The sequence below is a fragment of the Moschus berezovskii genome, chromosome X, assembly GCF_049115385.1.
Source record: "Moschus berezovskii isolate FMDL1 chromosome X, NW_MosBer_1.0, whole genome shotgun sequence".
Lineage (NCBI taxonomy): Eukaryota > Metazoa > Chordata > Mammalia > Artiodactyla > Moschidae > Moschus > Moschus berezovskii.
This window is the reverse complement of record NC_142488.1, coordinates 139,487,319-139,493,991: the sequence shown is the minus strand read 5'-3', so window position 1 is coordinate 139,493,991 and position 6,673 is coordinate 139,487,319.

The following is a 6,673-nucleotide window of genomic DNA, read 5'->3' as shown; positions in this document are numbered from 1 at the left end:
TCTTTACTTGTGGAGTTCCAGTCTTCAGCCTGAGACTATGAGCCCTTGAGGCAACAGAGACTTCCTTGCTCAGATCCACAGTTCCCAACCTTAATTCCCTTAGTAAATGATCCTCGAATTGGATTTGATTGCTAATGATTGTTGCCTGGGCTAATGCTTGATCTGCTTGAAAATCTTTAGAGGAAAACCAGAACATCTACAATTAACATTTAAATGGTGATTATGGTCACTTTGTATCTGATTCACTTTTCTCGCTAGATTATATTGATTGGGGGAAGACAGAAAATAAATTATGTGCTAGGTAAATAAATTTTCAAGAGAACTAAAGCTGCTCCTTTAAGAGTTCCAGACCCCCATCACCCCACTGGTGCACTTTCTTCCCAATCAGCGGGAGGACCAAGCAGAAGCAGAAGGAACCAGCGAGAGGCAGCACTCTGAACAGAAGTGCCTGCGGGAAGGAGAGAAGAGACAAGTGGTGCCAGCTGACATTTCAAAAAAGGGGCTGGGGCTTTTCCTTCCAGAGATCAAAACCAAGAGGGGAGGCTACGCTGGGTGGAAGGAGTTCCCACTCCCAGCCACCCTCCTGGAACAGGGAGGAAGCCGGGAGAGGCAGCACTGAAGGGACCAGGCTATCCCTAGGGCTAGACAGCCAGCCCAAGCCCAGCTCACTGTCTGAACATCTGCTCCTGGGCAGAGGACAAGCTTCACCTTCTCCCTTCCTCCTCCTCTTCTTTCCCATTCTCAACTCTGATGGAGCCAGGAGCCTTAGAACTGGGTTCTTCAGTGAACCTTCAGACAGCCATCCAAGCCCTGTATCCTCCAGCACACTGGCAGGAGGGAAGGGAAAGCAAGTTGCAGGGAGAGCAAAATAAACAAGAAGCAAAAAGGCAATCTGGAATCAGAGCTCACTGCTGCTGTCACTCTGGCAGCTCTGCCATCTAGTTCCCAGGGGTCAGGTTGCTGCCCTCTGATTCCACTCTCTGGGGCAACTTAGCAAAGGTGGAAGGTACCTGTGGCTCAGGCTGCTGTCCTGGCTTTGCCTGGAAAAAACCCTCTCTGATCTTACAACACAACTCTCAGTTCAACCCAGTATTTCTGCAGTTGTAACCTCTCCCTTTGGACCCTGCTCTCTGTAGCTTCTCCCACGTTCTCCGTTGGGGCTCCCTCCATACCTCACCAATCTCCTCCATTCAGAGACCTCCTGGAGGACCCCTGGGCCAAGAACAAGCCATCTTTTCAGAGAGGACAGAATCAAAACTAAGACTCCATGGCCCAATCTCTTGAGGTGTAAAACCAGAAATCATTCTAAGAGGCTTGATGTATGCAAATGCTGATTCTCAGACTTTCTGAACTGGGATTTTGGACTGGAATTACTTCAAAGGAGTTTAATTTGGAGTCTCCAGGTACTGATCTTCATTTCAAAGAACTGGAACTCCTCCATTCTTATAGTTGGAATAAAGGCACTGTCATTCTGGATCTTGTAGATAGTGTCTACAAATTAAGATTAATTTAAGAAAATTTCACTGTGAATGTCAGCCCCACGAAATGCACAAACTGACAGCATATGATTCATGTGTCATCCTGTCATACCTCTGATTTCAACCTAAAATATTAAGTATTTGTTTCTGACCTGGTGTGCAGTCAGGCTGAGTTACTTTCTAGGAGAAAATTATGATCAAGGTTACAGCTCATCTGAGGAAGATTGAAAAATTCCATGGGCTCCCTTGGGAAGTATCAGCTCCCATTACTGGGGTTCTCCCTCTGGTAGTGCAGCATGGTACTGTTGTGAGTTGCAATGGACCAATTCGACTGTGAACGTGGGGCAGTTTCCACCCATGATCCACAGTATCCAGAACAATCCTTTATGGAAGGAGCATCTTCTTTTATGACTTCAGAGAAGGTCTGTTCTTAACTTGTTTCATGTCAGTGCTTCCAGAACCTGTAAGTTTTATTAGGTCCCATTTGTTTATTTTTCCTTTTATTTCTATTGCCTTGGGAGACTGACCTAAGAAAACACTGGTACGATCTATGTCAGAGAATGGTTTCCTTATATCATCTTCTAGGAGTTTTATGGTGTCACATCTTATATTTAAGTCTTTAAGCCATTTGGAGTTTATTCTGTGTATGGTGTGAGGGAGAAAGACCATATAATTTTATGTCAGTCACTTCTTAACTAGGTTTACAGTACTTGAAGATGATGCTATTCAGATTTTATATGGTGTATTGCTATGATTCCTTGTACGTATTGAGCATAACAATAAACAGAGATAGCATGGATTGAGTCTTTTTGCATATCAGACAAAGTGCTCAGCATTTTACAAGCATTATCTCATTTACACCTCACCATAATTCTCTGAGGTAGTCACTAGTATCACACCTATTTTGCAACAGGAAACTGAGGCTCTAAGAGTCTCGGCACTTGCCCAGAGTGACAGAGCTCACAAGTGCTGTAGCCGGGTGCTGGCCCAAGTTTATTCCTTGCCTAAGTGCCTGTACTTATCCAAACTGCCCCCAGTGTCTCCATCCTGTCTGAATGAAGTGTTTCATATCACTATACCCCAGGGAAAGTAAGCAAGGAAGGAACCATTATCTCTATTTGACAGTTGAGGAAACAAGTGAAGTGACTTTGCCAGGATCACAAGGTGGCAGAGCTGCTGAGGAGGGGCAGCTGTCATCTAGGCACAAGTTCAGTGCTCGTTCTGTGAACCACATTATTGTTTATAATCCCAAGGCCACTCTAGTGAACACTCTGGGAGTCTGGGACTGCAGTGGCATCAGTTTACTGTTGGATTAAAAAAAAAAAAAAAAACTATCGTGGTGCAATTTCCCTGATCTCAACTGTGGCTGAATTGGGGGAAGACAGTTGGCTGACCCATGCCCTCATATTAAAGAAAGTCAGTCAGATAGGCAACAGGAAGCAAGAAGATGGTGGAGTAATTCTTGCTTCATCATTTAAGGAGACTCAGATGTGCTTTTTTCCTGGAGATTAGAAATCTAGAGCTAAGATACCTCTTCAGTCTACTGTGTGGGAGTGCATGGTAGTGGGCTGGTGGTGGTGATGGGGAATTCTCCTGTGCAAGACTGTGTAGCTGGGGAACTGCAAATCTATGGCTCTCTCCTAACTTCTCGAAGGCTCCACTGCCTTGTCTATAAATTCAGGGCATTGAGAACGACTCCAGCTCTGACATTCTATGGCTCTTTGATTTGAAGTCCCTTTACTCAACCTTCCGTCCATGACCAAAGCAGACTGCTCATTTTTAGTGACAAGGGAGGTAAAGTGAAGATTCATCTCCATTACCCAGATCCATCATCTCCATTCCTGATCCGGTGATTGAGACATCTGCTTCCTACAGCTCGGAGCCCTGTCCCTGGGCTGCCCTTATAAACCCATTCTGCTGCGTGTCTGCCAAGAGTCTCTTCCCAGAGTCCCCTCTGTGGGGTTGAAGGGCTGGATTCCAGAGGAAAGTCAAGCATTTTCCCAGCAGCCAGAGAGTGACCCTAATGTATACAAAAGTGCTTTGTAAATGGTAAAAAGCCCCATATAAGTGCACGCTCTCACCATCCCTAGGGTTGCTATCTCAGAGCCTTCTCTATCAGCTGAGGTCAGCAGTGTTGAGTGTGCTGGCTGTACTTGTAGGGTTTTCCTTTCTTTTTAGATTTTTATTTCTGTTTGTTTGTCTGGCAAATGGGGACACATGCCATGGGTCCCAGAGCCTGATTAATAAGTTGTAAGTTTTGATGTTGTCAAAACAGTATTAAGAAGTTTAAGCTTCTTTTTATGCACTAATCATGTTTTTGAGGCAGTTCAGGCCACTGATTTTCACAGTGAAACTTTTAAAAGTGATTTTGTTTAAGACTTCCCATATCTTAGTATTGCATGAACCTGGATTTTCTATTAAGTTGCTAACAACCAAATCATCACTTATGACATTAGAAGAAATGAAAAAAATCACCTGAAGTCAACTTTTAGCTGCTTCTATTTTCAGAAAGTAGAATGCACTGATAAGGCCCTCCAGCTTTGAATTATTCTTTTTTCAGCCTTACTGAGGTATAGTTGACAAAATTTGTATATATTTAAGGTGTACAAGGGACTTCACTGGTAGCTTAGATGGTAAAGAATCTGTCTGCAATGCAGGAGACCCAGGTTCAATCCCTGAGTCAGGAAGATTCCCTAGAGAAGGGAATGGCTACACACTCCAGTATTCTTGCCTGGAGAATTCCATGGGAAGAGAAGCCTGGCAGGCTATGGGTTGTAAAGAATCTGACATGACTGAGCAACTAAGCATGTACAACTAAGGTGTACAAAGTGATGGTTTGATATGCGTATATATCATGAAATGATAACCACAATCAAGCTACTTAGCACAGCCATCACCTCCCATAGTTGCCATTGTGTGTGTGTGTGTGTGTGTGTGTGTATGTTGAGAACACTTAAGATCCACTTTCTTAGCAAATTTCAAGTATACATTACAACATTATTAACTATGGATACCACTAGATCTGTATATTAGATCTCTGTACATTCCCTCTACATTAGATCCCCAGAACGTATTCATCTTATAACTGAAAGTTTCAGAGATGGACATATAGTAGTTTTTCCCTGGAAGAAGGGAGAGCAGAGGCCTCAGCCTAGGGAACTCTTGCCTAGTCACATGACCTCCTGGGAACTGCTGCTCCAAAGAGGCCATGCTGATCCCACTCCTTGTCATATACCCAGACAACACAGTAATTCAAAAGGATACATGTACCCCAATATTCATAGCAGCACTATTTACAATAGCCAGAACATGGAAGCAACCTAAATGTCCATTGATGGATGAATGGATAAAGAAGATGTGGTATGTCTACACTGGGATATTACTCAGTCATAAAAAAAAATGAAATAATGCCATTTGCAGCAACGTGGATGGACCTAGAGATTATTATACTAAGTAAGTCAGAAGAGAAAGACAAATATCATATAATATTGCTGATGGGTGGAATCTTTCAAAAAGGCTACAAATAAACTTATCCACAAAACAGAAATAGAGTTACAGACCTGGAAAACAAACTTATGGTTACTGAGGAATAAGGTAGGAGGGGGTGATAAATTGGGAGATTGGGATTGACATGCACACACTGCTATATATAAATAGATAACTAATAATGACCTACCGTACATCACAGGGAACTCAATGTTCTGTAATGGCCTATATGGGGAAGAATCTAAAAAACTATATATATATACATAACTGAATCTCTTTGCTGTACATCAGAAACTAAAACAATATTGTACATCAACTCTATTCCAATAAAATTTAAGAGAAAACAAATGAGAAAACACAAAGAGACCATGGTGCCTTTCCACTCAGTGGTTCTTTCACAGCAACTGAAGCAGATCATGGAGAAGAGACCCAGGCTGGCCTGGACCATTGCAGATGCATGTTCGAGAAGGCTTTCCACCACTCAGCCAATGGCCCCACTTCGGCTCTTTTTCCCTTAACTTCCAACTGCTTCAGTGAATCAGGTGCTTCTGGATCCACTGCCAATGTCAACAGGATCTACTGTGAAACCTCAAGTGCATCTACCTGGGGGTCCACTTTGCTCTGCTTTGCTGCTAAGTCATTTCAGTAGTATCCGACTCTGTGCGACCCCATAGATGGCAGCCCACCAGGCTCCCCCATCCCTGGGATTCTCCAGGCAAGAACACTGGAGTGGGTTGCCATTTCCTTCTCCAATGCATGAAAGTGAAAAGTGAAAGTGAAGTCTCTCAGTTGTGTCCAACCCTCAGCGACCCCATGGACTGCAGCCTTCCAGGCTCCTCCGTCCATGGGATTTTCCAGGCAAGAGTACTGGAGTGGGGTGCCATTGCCTTCTCCATTGCTCTGCTCTAAGGGATCTAATTAAAAGATGTCTTCCAATGCACAGTATCTTCACAAATTTCTAAGACACTACAGCCAAAAGTGGGACCACACTCCTAACCAAGCTACACTTCAGCCTCAGTAATATTTTCCTTATGTCAACTCTCACACTTTGTGATTTATTAGATCATGACATTTTCAAAGTTAAATTCAAATTTATCAGCAGGATGGTGCCCTCAACATCACCTTTTTCATTTCAGCCAGAGCTTAGTTTTATATACCATGGAATCATAGGCTATCAGCATGACCAGGAAACTTATTGACTATCTCTAGACCAACAAAAGCCCAGATTGCTCACCAAGATCACGCAGCTAGTTACAACAGAGTCAGAATTATAACCAGATGTCCTAAGACTCAGTTGAATATCTGTCATGCAGTCCTGAAATTTTAAAACATTGCAACTGGCACTATTTTTAATTACATCATTAAATAATTGTTATTTGACCTATTAATTAAGGAAAATCTTGACCTTTGGAAAATACTCAAATTTCTACATAAGTGTCTATAAGATAGTTATTGATGTTTTGTTTTGGTTTGGGGTGGGGTTTTTTTTGGAAGATTGATACTCTCTCTAGTCAATAATCATCAACAAATGTTCATTAAGCTCTGAACGTTCCCAAGTTCCATAGACACTGTGCCCCATAGCACTGCTTGAAATAAGAAAATGGTAAGCTCTACTTAGAAAAGACATCCAGTTCCCCTTATTTAAAGCAGGTCTTCCTGGAATTAATTATATTGGCTCTATTGAGTGTAAGGTGCCAAAGTATCAATTG